General features: G+C 32.8%; 1 long non-coding RNA gene across 1 annotated transcript; it reads left to right on the forward strand.

The window, feature by feature from the left end:
- The first annotated feature begins 10,741 nt into the window (after window positions 1–10,741).
- On the forward strand, window positions 10,742–15,237 carry LOC120353371. Its single transcript, XR_005572316.1, has 2 exons — window positions 10,742–11,072; window positions 14,409–15,237. It is a non-coding gene; the product is annotated as an uncharacterized LOC120353371 (long non-coding RNA).
- Window positions 15,238–17,831: the final 2,594 nt, after the last annotated feature.

A 17,831-nucleotide genomic window follows, 5' to 3' on the forward strand; every position in this document is an offset into this window, starting at 1 on the left:
CGTCCCCGTAGCGCCGCGTTTACTGGGCAATGTTACTTCCATTGTGCGTGCTAACAACGCTGTGTATAACTTGGTTCAGCGTTGTCAACGCCGCGTTATCGCCGCGTTATCGTCGCGGCATCAGCGCCGTATATCCACTGCAGTGGACCTCACTATATTATAATCTGCTACGATGTTATGCGAGCCTGGTAGTTGGAACAGCTAAGAAATGGGAAAAGCCTCGACTGAACGACCGACTTACGAGGCTCTCTATTTATACTGCTTTTTTCTGTGGAATAGTCGTGGTCTAGTGGTCTAGACGCTGGCTTTGTAAACCAGTGACCCGAGTTCGAATCTCAGCAGCGCCAGATCTTCTTGACGAGTCACTCCTTCAGATGAACAAGTAAATTTGTCAGCTGCCTCATCACACATGAAATAGGGCCGAGACTGACTACTCCGGCAACATCTTTACCGACAGTTAAAACTGTTATCACTAGTGATCCCCTGGGTTGGAGAACTCGATCAACAAGTTTTAAATTGTAGGGTGGTATTTGTATTTGAAGTGTTGTATCTTTGAAACCCGCAAGTTTTAATTATACATAGTGATGATGAAAATTATGAAAATATTTAGATATTTCTCTTACAATAATATTTGACAGTAGGCTTCATTGGGGGATCCTATTTAAAATGAAAAATTACTCTCCAAATCTTATTTTGTCGCTTCAAAATCATTCACTCTCATATGAATCAAAATTAATTTTTTTCAAATGAGAAGGTGGTCATGTGATACACAATTTCGATAGAGATCCAACAGAAAATAAATGGCGAAATATTTCAAATAAATAAATGTTAAAATACCAACCGCACATTTATATGTGCGCCCATTCATATCAACCCACATCATTTTGTTGATGTAAAATTTGTAAATTATGTTGTATATCAACCAACTGAAATCATGTGTCCGTGCGATAGCTCCCAAATAGCCTCAGCTGATGTTATGGATGAATGAATGGAAAAATTGTAGTAATTGCATGCAATGAAATCTTCAGCTGACTAAATCACAACATTTTTTTTAATCCACTTTCAATGTTATTTTTATATCCTGAAAAGGGACGAAGGAGTGAGTCGATTCTATCGTGCAACGAACTCGACCTGTAAAAAAGGTTCGAAGTATACGTGTTCAAAATTTGGAGCAGATTGATCAATTCTCTCTGAAGTTATTGTAGAACATACAAACATACGAACAACGACTTTGGCCTTCAGTAAGTCAAGAGTGAGAACTCGCTAACGCTCGTTCAATTATACCTCTTTAATTCACACTTTACCTCACAATTGAAGACTATCATCAATGATTGAAAAATCAAAAAATTTAAGACAGAATCTTCAATAGGGCTATTTGAATTAATTATTATTATTAAACTGTCATGCATGACATCAAAACCTATTCAATTTTTGAAATTTTATTTTTTGAATTGTAAATCTGGTCGCGGATTTAATTATTAAATGAAGTTATTGTAGTACATTCACAATAATGAAACGTGTGTTTTATCTCTGTACATTGGAGATCTTCTCGCTTTATCAATTACATTTAATAATTAAATCTGTGACCAGATTTCCAATTCACAAAATAATATTTCAAAAATTAAATAGGTTCTGATATCATGTATGACAAAACGAAAATCCAAATTAAATGTTGTAATTCACCCCGAAGACTTCTGCTACTGCAAATATTGACAACAGGGTAAACAGCTAGATGGAAATTCGATGAGCGCTACTGTTCAAAAATTATTTGTCAGTCCGGGAATTTATTTGTCAACTCAGTAATTTCCATCTGTAGGCTATTTGAATGGTTTATTTTGTATAGAAATAATCACATAGTATCTTTTTTTAAACATTACATAATAAATCATCAAATATTCAATCTTCAAACATATAAAATAATTTCTCACCTCTTGAGATATTACTTCACCTGAAAACTATAGATCGTCTACACCAATTAAAAACAATTTTCGCCAAAAAATAGAACAACTACCAGAAATAACAAAAAGAAGATGCTAAAAAAGTTGAAATCAGATAATTGGTGTCTTCCGAACACGTGGAACTGTTAAGCTACCAATTTACTCATCAGAGAGTAACATGGAAAGTTTCCAGTTTCTGGTAACTATATGGTTGAAGTAAAACGGCTCCAACAAAATTCAATTGCTGTGATGTTTTTATACCTTACACTTGAATTCACTTCCAACTGTCAGTATGGGTTAAATGGGAAGCTATTGGTGTAGAATGCTGTCAGTGAATCTCAATATAGGTGGAAGCACGTGCAAAGGATGACACGGTTTAAAAATGCTTCACGTCAAGATTTGGATTTCTAAATTAGATTTTTATAAAAATAGGTGATTTTATCTTCTCTGTTCGTAAAGAGCAGCAAAAAAATTAGTTATTAATAATGTATTATCATAGAGTCATTGTTTTGATTGTTTAGTCACAAGAAATAGGTCAGCTATCCTTTCCCTGCTTTAATTTTCAAATCAAAATCTTTATTATTGTCATAAACAAACATTGGTTGCATGGACAAAAGTCAATTGAACTTAATTATACATATAGTACATATACAAAATAAAATATACATAAATCCACACAGCCACATAATCTGAAAACAGACCAAAGTTAAAGCAACTAGCAGAAAGCTCTAAAGCAGAATTTAATTTTGAACTTTTTTGACTTATTAGTTGTAATTTTATGGCTAATGAAATGTAAATTTACCAGTAAATTTGAATTTGAGTTATATAAAAAATATTCTTCTATCAATCTTATCAAGCTAAAGTGCCGGCTGCACAAAAGCTGGTTGAATTTTAAACGTGATTAAATCCACGAGAACCAATCAAAGGAGCAGTCTTATCTAAAAGGCCTTCTCTGATTGGTTCTCGTAAAATTATTCACGGTTAAAACTTAACCGGTTTTTGTGTAACCGAGCCCTAGTCTTCTAATTGTATCACTGGTTCTTATTTTTAAGTATTTTAGTTCATTTTATACAGTAAGGCCCGGCGCAAAGTAGACCCACGCCAAACCACGAAAAGCAACCCACGCCGTGGGATGTTTTGTAAACCATTGCTATAGGCTTCTCTAGACATCTGTGTAATACATGCAATGAATAATCCACTTCTCAGCTGATTGATTATGAATAATTCTATAGCTATGGTTTACAAAACATCCCACGGCGTGGGTTGCTTTTCGTGGGTCTACTTTGCGGCGGGCCACTGGTGTTACAACTTCCAAATCATGCGAAAACTCGATTTCTCCAAAATGTCAATTAACTGTAAAACTTGGAACATTTCACGTGATACATTCCTTGAATTCCACACGTTCTAACATTTTTAGTCTACCCAACATTCTTCATCTTTTCCATTTTATTTCCCCAAAAAATAGTTCTATTCAAAGGAAAAATTTCCGATCATTCCTCACATTCCAGTTTCTAGTTGATTGTTTCCATAAAATATGCACCTGGAGTTTTATTTCCCCAGGAGTTGATAGCTATTGCAATTTATTCTCTTATGATGTCCTCACACCTGTTTTCCAATTCCTATAAAATTTGTTTCATTTATTGCTACATGCAGATGGCAATAAAATTCTATTTATTTATTCATTCATACATAAAATAAACATCTTTGCCTGTAGTTCCAAGTACACATTTCGGCGTTGATTAAAAATAAATGGACAAATCAACAGGTTTCTCATTATAAAATTTAGCAATCAGTGTTCGGCATGTGTAGACTATTATAGTCAATAATAATACAGTACCTCAATTTTCCCTGTATGAGATATTTAACAACTTTATACTACGTTTTAAATGATAAATTATCAACGAACCAAGAACATTCAATTAGCTCATCAACTGTTTGTTCCTTATTCAATCTTTTAACGACCCTACGAATAATTAGTTAACCTTCATTCAACATGTTTTGTTCAACCGTCAACGGATTTTCAACTGGTTCTCCAACCAGTTGATCAACAATCCCATACTGTAACCTTTTCATATATTTTCAATCTTCAATGACCCTAAGAATTAGTTGATCCTTCACGTGTTTTTGTCAACCGTCTATGAATTTTCAACTAGTTATCCAACCATTCAATTCTCACTCAACGTGTTCAATGTTTCAACCATCAACAACCCCATACTGTAACCTTTTCATATATTTTGAAAGTCATTTTTTGCACTACGAGTTCCATTTCCCCCTGTGATTTCAACCTGTTTCCGAACTCTATCATATCGTTTTTTATTACATTAATGCGCAACTTTTATTGGGCTCATTCCCTTGAAACTGTCACCACTGTTTGAATGGGAGGCATTGATGCTATTCACAAGGAATACTGCCAATATGAGGTGATTTCAATGTAGTTAATACAGGGAAAAACATGTACTGATAACAGATCTTTCATTGCATTTCAATAGCGCCTCATTCTAAATCTGTTCCTCGTTCCCCGTTTATGAACCGCATTCAACTATAAAACGATTCCACCTGTTTATCGAACGATTAAACAAGATTTCTGATAGAACTTTTGAGAAAAAAACAAGTAAAATTTTAAAAGTCGTAAATAAAGTTGCAGAATTTTATAACTCCAAAATCAAGATACGAACTTGTTTGTGACCTATTATAGGCCCACCAAAGTAGAGAACGCTTAATTAGCTATTATTACAAGTTTTAATAGGTTTACAGAAATCAATTCGATTTTCTCAGCTCATTTCGACGTTTTTTTCATGATGAATATCAAATAATTGAAATCTATCACGTCATGCTACTTTTTAGTCTACCTACTTTTTGTGGAGGCTGGCCTGATGAACAGTAGGTATTTTGATGGAAGGTAGACCTGATAAACGATCTGAAAATAATATATTTTCAGCTTTACATAATATAAATACAGCTCACATTTTAGGTAAAACCTGATAAAATATCAGAAAATAATTTATATTCAGCTATAATTATATAATATGAATACAGCTCACATTATAGGTAAATCCAGCACATGTTATAAACAATATCGGGCCACCGAGCTTCGCTCGTTATTTATTTATTGACTTTTGAGAAACCAAACACAATTCTTCAAAATGATTGGGGAAGTACTAACAGCACAGCCCAAAACTGTTTCTTTCCCGAATTTTGATTCATACACTATAAATAGTCCAGAAAGTAGGTTATGTTCCATACACTTGAATTCAGTTCCAATTTTCTGTTCAAACATTTGAAAACAAAAAAATTATAATTTAGATTACCGTATATACAAACCAAATTAAATAACAAAATAACACTCACTAATGACTTGAAATTGTCAAATAATGATCAACTTTGAAAATTATGATATACTCTAGTTTAGGAGGATTATCATGTCATGTCAACAAATCAGATTATGTTGATCAAACTGTCCAGCTAGATAAAATTTCTCGCTGATTGATTATATGATTACACCGCAGGAAATAATTCTGTCCCTCTCCCACACAGGCACACACATCTTCTGTTATCGAGAGCCGACGAAATTATCATCTGTTTTCCAAGGATGAATTATCCTTTTAATGTCGTTCAGCGAGTTTTCCAAAGAATGAGACCTAGTGCAATCGAATCTTTAAATCATAAACCAACTATGTTCCAAATTACGTGACAATCGTTAGAGCCGTTTTCGAGATCCGTAAAACATAAATAACCAGATATATACAGAGATTGCTCGCTTAATATAATAAGATAGGTATTATCCAAAAACATCATGTAGTACCGTTCATTCCAGTAAACTTCTCAAAATGTTTTTTTAAGCATGGAAAATTTATCAACTGTGAGATCCGAAATGGATCCTAGTCCATCCCAAGATCTGAAATGCATTTAGAATATACGTCCCTTATAATATACGGCCAAATATAGTAAATGCTTTCAATAATAATTTATTTTACTTAATTAACATCTAGTAAACACCAATTCGAATATCAGAGTAATAAACTAATAAATAAAATTTCGGAAGACTTTATTGAGAATAAAATAACAAAAAAAAACAAATTAGGATTAATAAAATCGTGGGTAAAACAAATCTATAATAGACTATTATTTCAAAATTGAGAATTGAGTTGGCTGAATCACCAATTTTGGCAATATTAATTATTTATCATTGTGTGTAAATTATTATTAAAACTCGACAATTATTATATCATTTCTCTGTGCATTAATATTCTATTTATCAAGTACTTGGATTATTGATAACATTCAACATCCATAGATTATCATCCATCAACAGAATATTATTGTTTAATTTGTACCGTACTGCTATTATAATATATTAGATTAAAAAATTTATTTCTTGTTTCTATGCTTGTATAGAGGCTTCTTTTATCAGTCACGCCTAAAACTATTGTATTTTAATGATTATTTTTATTTGTGAAAATATTTCTTGTATTTGGCAATAAATTCATTATTATTTGTTTTTTTTTCATTCCAATGATGTAAATGGTGTAATGTTTCAACATTACACATTAGATTAATGTTGTAACATTAGAGATTAGAGTCACAACAAAGGTTAAATGTGTTCATTCAATTGAGATGAATAGAATAGAGTAGGAATCCCAATCCATCGATTCCTTGAACTTGAATGATTACTGTGAGATTCACTTCAAACTGTCAGCATTGTTTTAATGGGTAGCATATAGGTGTTAGTGATGAGGAATGCTGACAGATTCAATAAGTTACGTAATTTCACTACCGGTACTGAAAGCTGTTAACCGAAAACGTTCTTAGGCCCGGTTGCACAACAGCCGGTTAAGTTTTAACCGTGATTAATTTCACGAGAACCAATCAGAGAAGGAGTAAATATAAATAAAATATAAATCTCAGTACCCTTTTTTGAAATATTTTATCACAACATGTTTCGGACATTTATGCCATTTTCAAGTGTATTTTATTTTTCAAGTGTAGTATTTTATTATATTTATATTACAAGTAGCCTATACAGAAGAGAAACAGAGAAGGAGTATTTGAAAGACCGGTTGCACAACAGCCGGTTAGATTTTAACCGTGATTAATTTCACGAGAACCAATCAGAGAAGGCGGTTTTGAAAAGACGGTTTCTCTGATTGGTTCTGGTGGAATTAATCACGGTTAAAATTTAACCGGCTGTTGTGCAACCGGCACTCAGTCCATAAATTCTACAATTACATGAAGAATTTCCATGAAATTCGAATACTAAATAAAGCAGCGTCTAAAAATAATTTGAAATCTGAAATGTCTATAAATTTAGTACACAGAAACAAGAATAGACTGTTAAGGTGTGTGTGTGTGTGTGGTGTTGAACTTAAACAATGTGAAGGAGTGAAGGAATTTATGTTATAGAGAGAGTGTGTGAGTGAGAGAGAGAGAGAGAGAGAAAGTGAGGGAGGGACGGGTCAGGGGACTAAATGGGAGAGAAGCCAATAAAAAAATTAAAGAGGAGAGAATGATGTATTGGCAGTTAATGTGGCATGCATGTCTTGCTGGCTGCTAAAAGCAAATTTAAGGAAATGCTTCAATTCTCACATTTATTTCTGTTTGCCAAGTTCTCCTCTATCCTCTTTCTTTTCCTTATCTTCCTCTTTCTCATCATCTTCCTCATACTTCTTCTTCTCCATCTCCTCCGTCTCCTTCTTCTCCACCTTTTTCTTCTTCTCCTCTTCCTCTTTACACTCTTCTTCCTTCTTCTTCTCAAGTCGTCTCTTGTTTCTCTCGTCTTCACTGAAGTTTATTTTTATTTTCTCTTATTTTCAAGTCTACCGCCCAAAACGTCAGTAGAAGAATTTACAAGTTGACGGTTTTGTGGCGCCTCAGAAATTCTTTCAAAAAGTAAGATGAAGAGAAAGAGAGAGAGAGAGAGTGAGAGATAAGATAAAAAGATAAGATATTTATTGACAATTGTTACTAGACTGTTGCCTATGGTAACATTTACAAGAATTGACATTATAAAATTAAATTAAACTTAAGAAATAAATAATTATTTTCAGTTCCGCATCAGTATTAATCAATTACAAAAATATTGAAGGAAATAATATTGTACATATTGAGCAATCAACATCAAGTAAAGTATTATCACATCAGCAAACTAAAGTTGTTATTTGCATCCATGTGGAGTGAAACTTATCATGAAAATATACCATGAAAAATTGAAGTTCATAATAAAATACAATAGAGGGAAGATGAAATAGGGAAGATAAAATATGAAGGTGGTCCCATTACAAAACATTGTGATCAGACTTTTAATAAAAAAAGAGAAGTAATAATGAAACTGTGCATTAAATAGGAGCAATGAAATGAGAGAAAGAGATTAGATTAGAGTTCTTAATTCATGTAAGTTACAATATATTCTGGCTTAAACTCTGATTTACAATAAATAACAGTAAATCAGCTAACAGTAATCAGCTAATTATTTGACGAATTTCACAAAGTAGTGTATGAAAAATTATCATTCAGAATGAAAATTGAATGCAATTTGGCTATCAATTTTATAATATTGAGATGTAACTACATATAAATCGGCGGTGTTTCAACAAATAATAAATGCCTACTCTTTCAAAAGGTTACAAAAATAATATCCTTCCTATCAACACACGCGTGTGGAGAGAGAGAGAGAGAGAGAGAGAGATTGATTGATTGAGTAGGCCTACTTTATTCATGTACATTACGATATATACTGGCTTATACACTTATATACAATAGCTTACCATACAGCAAAATTATAGATGAATTTACAAAATATAAACTAAGAAAATAATTATTGAGCTGTATGTGATATGAAAAAAAGCAATTTGTAATAACTATAGATAAAATAGATAATATTGTTATGCATCTACATAAATTGGCGGAGCTTTGGACATATCAATGTCCACTCCTCGGAAAGAATATTCGAAGTATCCTTCCCACTAACTCTCTACCAAAAGAGAGAGAGAAAGAGAGAGAAAAGGAGAAGTGGGAGAGAAATAGAGATAAAACTGAATTAGGCAAGTAAAATAAGCAAAGACAGATATCAGGAAGCTAATGGCGAAGATGAAGAGATGAAGAAGGAAACTTAGAAGGAAGAGAATAAAATTGAAACATTTTCTAAATTTTCTTATTGGAAGAAGGAATAGTCATATGCATGTGGGAAAATAATCAATTCTGGATATATGAATCATGTATTAATGTATTGGCCAACATGTTAATAAGGAATAATAATGCAAAAAGATTCTTCAAAAAATCCGAGTTTGAACCACAAAATGGTGTCTACATTATGCGTAGACCAATCAGAATCGAGAATGGGCGTGTACTGCATGCATCGTTCTAGCTTGTGATTGGTCAAAGCTGTTTGACACAGTAGTTGGTAGGTGGCAGCACTTACAATGTGACCACCAACACAAAACAAGAGCACATCTCACCACTCAAGAAAAAAAAGAAGAAGAAGAAGAAGATGATGATGATGATGATGATGATGATGATGATGATGATGAGATGATGATGATGATGATAAAGAAGAAGAAGAAGAAGAAGAAGAAGAAGAAGAAGAAGAAGAAGAAGAAGAAGAAGAAGAAGAAGAAGAAGAAGAGAAGAAGAAGAAGAAGAAGAAGAAGAAGAAAGAAGAAGAAGAAGAAGAAGAAGAAGAAGAAGAAGAAGAAAGAAGAAGAAGAAGAAGAAGAAGAAGAAGAAGAAGAAGAAGAAGAAGAAGAAGAAGAAGAAGAAGAAGAAGAAGAAAGTAGTGCTCTTGAAATTTTAATCCCTTCTAAGACAGAATAACTCTATTTGGCTTTCCATGAACTTCATGAGTTGAATGTTTACTTCTAAAACACTTGAAACATTGGATAAAAACGATACGAGATAGAGAGAAAAGAGAACAAAAATACAAGAATCCGTGTAAGATTGAAAAAGATTAAAAGAACAGACGACGCCAAAAGCACTAGTCAAGAAATAGTTATTTGTGCATCTAGGGACTAAAGTGCAACTTTTTCTCCCTGAGGGAAACTGTTGTCGCCCGATGGCGTAGCCGAGGGCGACAATTTCCCTGAGGGAGAATAAGTACTTTAGTCCCGTGATGCACACAACATTTTTCCTCCACCTACACCAATACCTATAACAATGAATAATTTTACTACATCTTCAGACAATATGCGAGACAATATGGTAACAGTGACTGGGCTGCTATAGTGAGCAGAGGTGCAACGAAGCACAACGCGCTAATTAGAGGTGTCTACTTTTTCATATCCACCAACGGTTGAACATAACCTAACAATCGAAATAGAGCTACTTATTTCCTAGAGCTAAAATATTCCAAAGATCGAAATAAAGCTCTTTTACTTTTCCTCTACCGACCACGACAGTGTTGCCACATTCCTCATTCTTCAATCGCGGCGTTGTCGGACTTCTTCCCATGTTAATCTTATGGGTTTATTTTTACTCCCTTGGGAGTAAAAGTGATCACTTTTCCCGCTGGGAATTATTTTTAGTCCCATGGGAGGAAAAGTAGTACTTTAGTATTCGATTCCAGGGTGTAAAATGAGACTTTTGATAGTAGGTGGAGGAAAAAAATAGTTATTAACAGACAATTTGTGTGAGATGTGAAAAAAGACAATGAACTACTACACAGAGTAGACTTATCAGACAATTGAAAACGTGTGTCGGTTTTAATAGCTAGAAGTGAGTAGACAGCAAATATCGTGCGTGACAAAGAAGAAGGTGGCGAAGGGAAGGGGTGAAAGAAGAAGAAAAAGAAAATGAAGAAGAAGAAAAAGAAGAAGTAGAAGGAGAAAAAGAAGTCCAAAAAAAATGTGTGAGAATAAAGTTGGTAAGAATTGAAACAGTTTCGGCTTTTTAACAGCAACTACAAGACTACAAAGTGAGACTCAGATTTTAGTTTGAAACTTTCAAGACTGCAGTGAGAGAGACAGTAAAATGAGTGCTACAATGCTGAGTACTCCCCACATGTTGGGACAGTTTGTCGGGTTTCTGGTGAGAATGTGCTTCAAAAAAGTGAAACGAAATTTGAGTACTTTTGAGAAAAATGAGAGTGTTGGAGCCATCAGTCGGAGGTTGATTATGTGATTCAAAAGTGGAGAGAAAAATTTGGAGGTAAGTTGGTATTCTTAGATAAGTTTGATGGTATTTGAAATATCGTCATCATGTGAAAAGTGTTTTATTATCCTAAAGTTCAAATTATGTGATATAGTCGACCTCATCTGTAGGAAAATGTGAATGCCATTTATCACTTAGAAACTATTATAATATTATTGAAAGTATGTTGGCTTTAAAGGAATATATTTCATGATATTTTGATAATTGAATGAAAAGTGTTTAGTTACTTCAAATAAGATCATTTATCACTTAGAAACAATTATTGACCGAGCGAAGTGAGGTCTAAGATTCAAGTCGACGGTTATGTTTATATGTTGCGCATTTACGGCGAAACGCGGTAATAGATTTTCATGAAATTTGACAGGTATGTTCCTTTTTTAATTGCGCGTCGACGTATATACAAGGTTTTTGGAAATTTTGCATTTCAGGGATAATATAAAAGGAAAAGCGAGCCTCTTTCATACTAGAATAAAAATCAGACAATAGAATTATTCATCATAAATCATCTGACAAGTGATTATATACACAGATGTGTGGAGAAGCCAGTCTATTGCTGTATTTCTATAAGGTCTATAGTTTCAATCAGGTACTAATTCTTTTGAATGAGAATACTGCGTGAGGTCTACTGTTCACAGAACTACTAGTAATATTAATTATTGTTAAACGAAAATCCAAATTAAATGCTAGAAATCACCCCGAAGACTTCTGCTACTGCTTATATTGACAACAGAAGGGTAAACAGCGAGATGGAAATTCGATGAGTGCTACTATTCAAAAATTATTTGTCAGCCCGGAAGTTTGGAAGCCCAATTATAATATTATTGAAAGTATGTTGGTGGCTTTGGAGGAATATATTTCATGGTATCTGAGTATAGTACGATAATTGATTGAAACGTATCTAGCTCTACTTCATAAGAATAAAATTATTTCAACTTTTCTGTAGTCTAGACACTTTATTTCTGCATAAATATTTTTACAAGCACGTACTTTTTGTTGAGAATTAAGGAGGAATGCATTTCACTTTTAAGGAGGAGCTCATCAGCCTCAATATTAATTTTTAATGTAGAATTATTTTCCATACATAACTAAGAATTTAGAATTGTTAGTGAATAGAATTATGATCTTAGTAGAATTTAGAATTGTGAGTGAGTGAATTTAGAAACCTGTGATTCTAGTACACACACTAAATAATTATGGCAAAAAGTTTAAGTTGCTTTAAATTGGTATGGTACCGAACGAGAATTTTCTAATTATTTTGAGAATTGTTATTAAAGTCTCAACAACTTGAAAGATATTTTATTGATTGGTGTTCCTACTTCCGAGAAGTGTTGTTACGAATTATATTTTTCAATATTTTAGAATTGATTGGAAATGGAAGAGATTGACTTCGATCTAAAAAAAAAACATGATCGTTGTTTCATGAGTCTTTTTGAAAAGAACACAATAAATGGTTCAGAATTCACCTGAAAAGTATGTTCATGTGTTCATCAATATTACTTTATTCATTTATTCATTACCGTACTTACTTATCATTTACGAACGGTACCCCATTAACCACCCACCAGACTTAGACTTATATATGGGCACCATCATCAAGAAGTAAGAGGTTTATTTCATTCATCGAATTCAACTAGGCCTATATATCAAGTCAAATACAAATAACAAGTATACTATATCTATCACATATCACTATAAAAAGGCAATTTTGAAAAAACAAGGAGAATGTTTAATTTATGAATTTAAAAAATTATACAATGTGTCTACAAAATTTGTCCACACAAAGAATAGAGGTCATGTGGAAATCATCCTCAGCAAAGAAATACATCTCAGCAAAGAATATTGAATTTATAAAATAAAAAATTATACAAACTGTCTACCAAAATATAATCGGGAGTAAGAGACACAATCAAAAAGCCTTGATTTCTTGTTAACCTTATAACTCCTGTTCATTTTAATAAACGAATTTTCTATCAATTCCTTTGTCACCGATTTTCTATTCTATGTTTTATATTATTACTGTTTGAAATTACAAGTTCTCAGATTGAGGCGCTAGAAAAATCCATTGAGCTATTGCCAAAATGAAGTTGAATTATAGCTTCAGCTAAGACTGTTTTATTACATGTGAAGTGAAGATACAAATTAATACAATTTACGGTTCAAAGATGGGTTGACACCACTTGGATTGTAGTCAAATATTGGATAAAGTGAGAGCTGAAACGAGATCTTTTGGATTTTTTTATTACAACGAAAGCTCTGCATCATCTTCTCTACAATTGTATAGATTTGGGAAGTGTTTGGCCCAGAAGTTAGCGTAATATTCAAATGATCAGTACCCTTTGATAATAATAAAATAATAGAATAAGAGAAGGCTACAAATTCTTAAATTCTCATATTTCAAAGGGTATGATTTTATTTTATAAATAAAAGAAAGAAGCCCTGGATTCATACATTTTAACAAGTGATCGGATTGGTTAAGCTACGTACTCTCTGTGCGCCCGTTGGAAGGGTGGCTACCTGCTCCACACTTATCGATTTTTTTACAGGAGCAGCTGAAAAAGCTCTAGTTTTATATAAAATATTCCAATACACAAAATTCATGAATTCTATCAGTAAATCTGATACAGTAGTTATAAGCTTCAAAATCATTTCTTGTTGGTTCGGAACCCACCTAGAGTTATGGTTCCATCGGTCTCTCATCATTATCGCTCCGCCTACCCATGCATAAACCTAGGGCTCAAGTAGATATCATCACCAGCAGGAAATTGTTAACTTATTACTACATTCTACAATCACAATATTAAATTAATGATTTGGAGAGAATCAACAGGATAAACCCAAAACTGTTTTTCTCCCTGAATTTTGATTTAAATATTCCAAATGAGGTTATGATAACACATTTATAAACATCCCAAAAATTTACAGTCCAAATATTGATTTCATAGCTCATTGTTCGTTGATTATCAGAATCATTATAAAGATTTCCAATGAATTTCTGATTTGCAGGACAGAAAAATAGTATATCATTGCTTCTTATGGAAGTGCCCACACATTCTCATTCTGCCAGTGTATGCTCACTCAAATAAGAACAAATAATATTCATATTTTGTCCAGAATAGAACTTTATTGAAAACCAGTATTTTGGTTGTTCATACAATTTATTGAATCATTGAATTAATGTTTATTGTTAGTTTTAATGTTTCATTAATTATCATTAAATTAATTTTAATTGTTCATTTTCAGATTTGGCAAAAATGAATAATTGAATTAATGTTTATTGTTAGTTTTAATGTTTCATTAATTATCATTAAATTAATTTTAATTGTTCATTTTCAGATTTGGCAAAAATTTGGCATGGAGATGAAACTTCTTTCAACCTTCAATCAAGATATTTCAAACTGATTTCTATGAAGCTATGAGAAGAAAAAGTTCTATAAGCCAAGGAAGACCATCGATTTATGGGTTTCATAAAAGACAATGAAATATTATTCTAATTTATTCCTATTCTTATACTATTTTTTATTTTTTCAAAGTCTAGCCTATATACTTATTATTGTTTGAAGTTGCTTTCTTATAATAAGAAATATAAATTTATTTATTAAACAACCCCTTTCCAATGAATTTTTGGTCTGCTGTGCAGAAAGAAAATACCTATCATTTATTCTTATATGGGAGTGTTCACTCGTTAGCAGACTGAGGCCCAGTTTCACAAAAGCCGGTTAGATTTTAACCGTGATTTATTTCACGAGAACCAATCAGAGAAGGTCTTTTTGAGAAGAAGGCGTCAGGCTTCAAAATGATTGATTCTCATGGAATTAATCACGGTTAAATTTTAACCGGCTTTTGTGCAACTGGCATCAAGAATTTATGTAAACACTCCCAAGAACAAATGGAATAATTCTCTTTTTGCACAGTAGTGTTGAAGTTCATTTTATAGCAGGGCTTAATTCATTTCTATTGAAAACTTTATGAAGAGCATTTTATCCAGTATGAGTTCAATTTTCATTATTTCACACATTTCATTATTTCACACATTTGATTTGGAACGATCCCTATAACGTTCCAAAATAATGAATGTATAAATAGTAGTGAGTTTGGAATTTCATTGATGTTTGAATGTAATTTTATTAATATTAATGTTTCTAATAAAATCTTTTGTATCGAACTCGTGTTCAATTAATTGCGAGCCTTCGAGGAATTTCAGCTTGATGAATACAATAATTTCCATTTTCCTCGTTATCAATAGTATACCTGAATAGCAAGCAATAACCATTGTTTGATATAAATGCTTTCAAATAGCCCACATGACTTTTTTATTTTCACATTATGGCTTAAAGGCCAGTCCAGACGCTCAAGTTTGGCTTCAGTCTTTTGCTCAAGCAAAAGTTGGAGTATGTAAGTCGTTGCGTCTGGACGGTAAAAACGGATGGGTCTTCATCTTCAATCTTATAATATAACTAGCCGTCAGGCTCGCTTCGCTCGCCATATCCGTCTGGCCAGGGGGCTCCGCCCCCTGGACCCCCGACTGGATCGTCCAAGAATGAGATCAGCAGGCTCGCTTCGCTCGCCTGCATTTTTCATTTGAGCGTTTTTATCACATGTTAGGACAATCCAGTCGGGGGTCCAGACTAAACGTCTGGCTAAACGTATATGGCGAGCGAAGCGAGCCTGACGGCTAGTAATATAATATTCCCAGGATTGAAGTAGCAGTACCCAATCAATTTTTCCGCGATAAATGCATTTAAATCTTCAACTTGGTGCCAACCTAACAAAATCAACTCAACTTAATGCCAACCTGACAAAATTATTGATTTAGTTGCCAGTTAACAACTGTTTCGAAGAGGTACTCTATCTAGATTATAGTTCTATAGTAACATATGATATGGAAATTTCAATTATAATTATTAAGAGATTGGGAGAAGAAGAATATACATGCTAAAAGACGAACTTTAAACCCTTAAAAACAACCCTTAGAGTTAAAATATTGCCAAAAGATTTCTTAGTGCGCCTCTAAAGGGCCAACTGAACATACCTACCAAATTTGAACGTTTTTGGTCCGGTAGATTTTTAGTTATGCGAGTGAATGAGTGAGTGAGTGAGTGAGTGCCATTTCGCTTTTATATATATATATATATATATATATAATATATATATATATATATATATATATATATATATATATATATAGATGAGCTCAATGAGCTTCAGCTTCTAGGCACATTATATTGCATGATTATTTCATGTGATAAAGTGGAATTTATTGTGAGAAATGTGACATATTATGAGAAAAATATAATATTCTGATTCACCTCCTTCCTTTATAAGAGAGATTCACTTGAAACTGTCAAAATTCTTTATAATTTATTAACATCAAAGCTTCACATACAACCAATGCTGAAAGTTTGAATGAAAAGCTTTGATGTTGATTGTAAGGAATTCTGACAGTTTATAGTAAATCTCACAAAACGTGTTTCAACTCTGGAAGTCATTCTGTTGCGGCTCCATTTTCAAAAAATGTGGTTTCCAAGTTTATAACTTTTTTCAATAACTTGGTCTGATAAACAAAATAAAACTACTGCGGGGAGAACACAGCGTTGCTGGTTTTATTACTTCACAAAGGACCTCAGGAGAACAAGGTAATTAAATTTTCAAGTCGTAATAATAAAATAATCAAGAATGAGATTTGAAGAGGAAGTACAGTTCCAATGGTATTAGGTCACCTGTTTCATTCATTCTGGTTTCAAACTATATGTTTTATTTATTTATTTATTAGAGCGAACAATACAATAGTCGGAAAAGAAAAAACAGGCTATTGCCCAAAACTTCTTCAATTTCCTGATTTTGTCACAAATCGTCCAAATATTATGTAGGTTATGTTCACTTCAATTTCAACACCAAATCTCCAATCTAAAACTATGAATCAGAATAAAACAAAGAATTTCAAATTTAGATAAATTGATAATGAAACTTCCGTAAAAACAAAAACCAAACTTCAAATATTCACAAAATATAGAATAAAATCACTTAAATTTTGAGCTCGAAAATATCGAGTTTTCAAGTTAATTTTTTATCAAGTTTTCCACTTGAAGCCCAATTTTTTATAGTTCATTCACTTGAAACTTCAAGAATTTGTTATTTTTTTCAAAAAACAGTCGAGTCTTTGTTGGTAGAGGCGTTGTATGGGTATGAATGACACACCTAATGAAGCTGTATGTTTCGACCTATTTAAATACATGCATTTAATTCAACACTCTCAAAATTGAAGCTACCTTTGCCGCTCCACGATGACGACACGCTCAAATCCAAGATTTTTGGCCTGCTACTTATGCAAATTCATGTCGATTCTTGCATTGATTTGACCATTTGTAATAATTTTGATAGTAAGCTATAGATCCTACGAAAAAAGTACTGTACCACAGAGAAGAGATTCTCTTCTCTGTGACTGTACCTAGAGTGAGGTTCACGTTATAATGGCAGTGGTGAAAGATAGGAGAAAAACGTTGCCGATGCTCTCTGTCTTGTCAATGCCTTCTATAGACGGTAACTGATACAGGTTTATTGATGTAATATTAACTGTTCATTCTCGTTCCAAATAATCAATTATATTTTATTAAGTAAGAAATTATATTTATCAATAATTTCATAATTGAGATAAAATATTTTGTTTATTAATTATTGATTCTACATTGTTAAAAGACGATCTGGCAACAGAGCAAAGCGAGGAAGAGATAGCGCTATCCGCTTTGTTGAATGATAGAC

This window comes from Nilaparvata lugens, chromosome 10 (genome assembly GCF_014356525.2).
Source record: "Nilaparvata lugens isolate BPH chromosome 10, ASM1435652v1, whole genome shotgun sequence".
Lineage (NCBI taxonomy): Eukaryota > Metazoa > Arthropoda > Insecta > Hemiptera > Delphacidae > Nilaparvata > Nilaparvata lugens.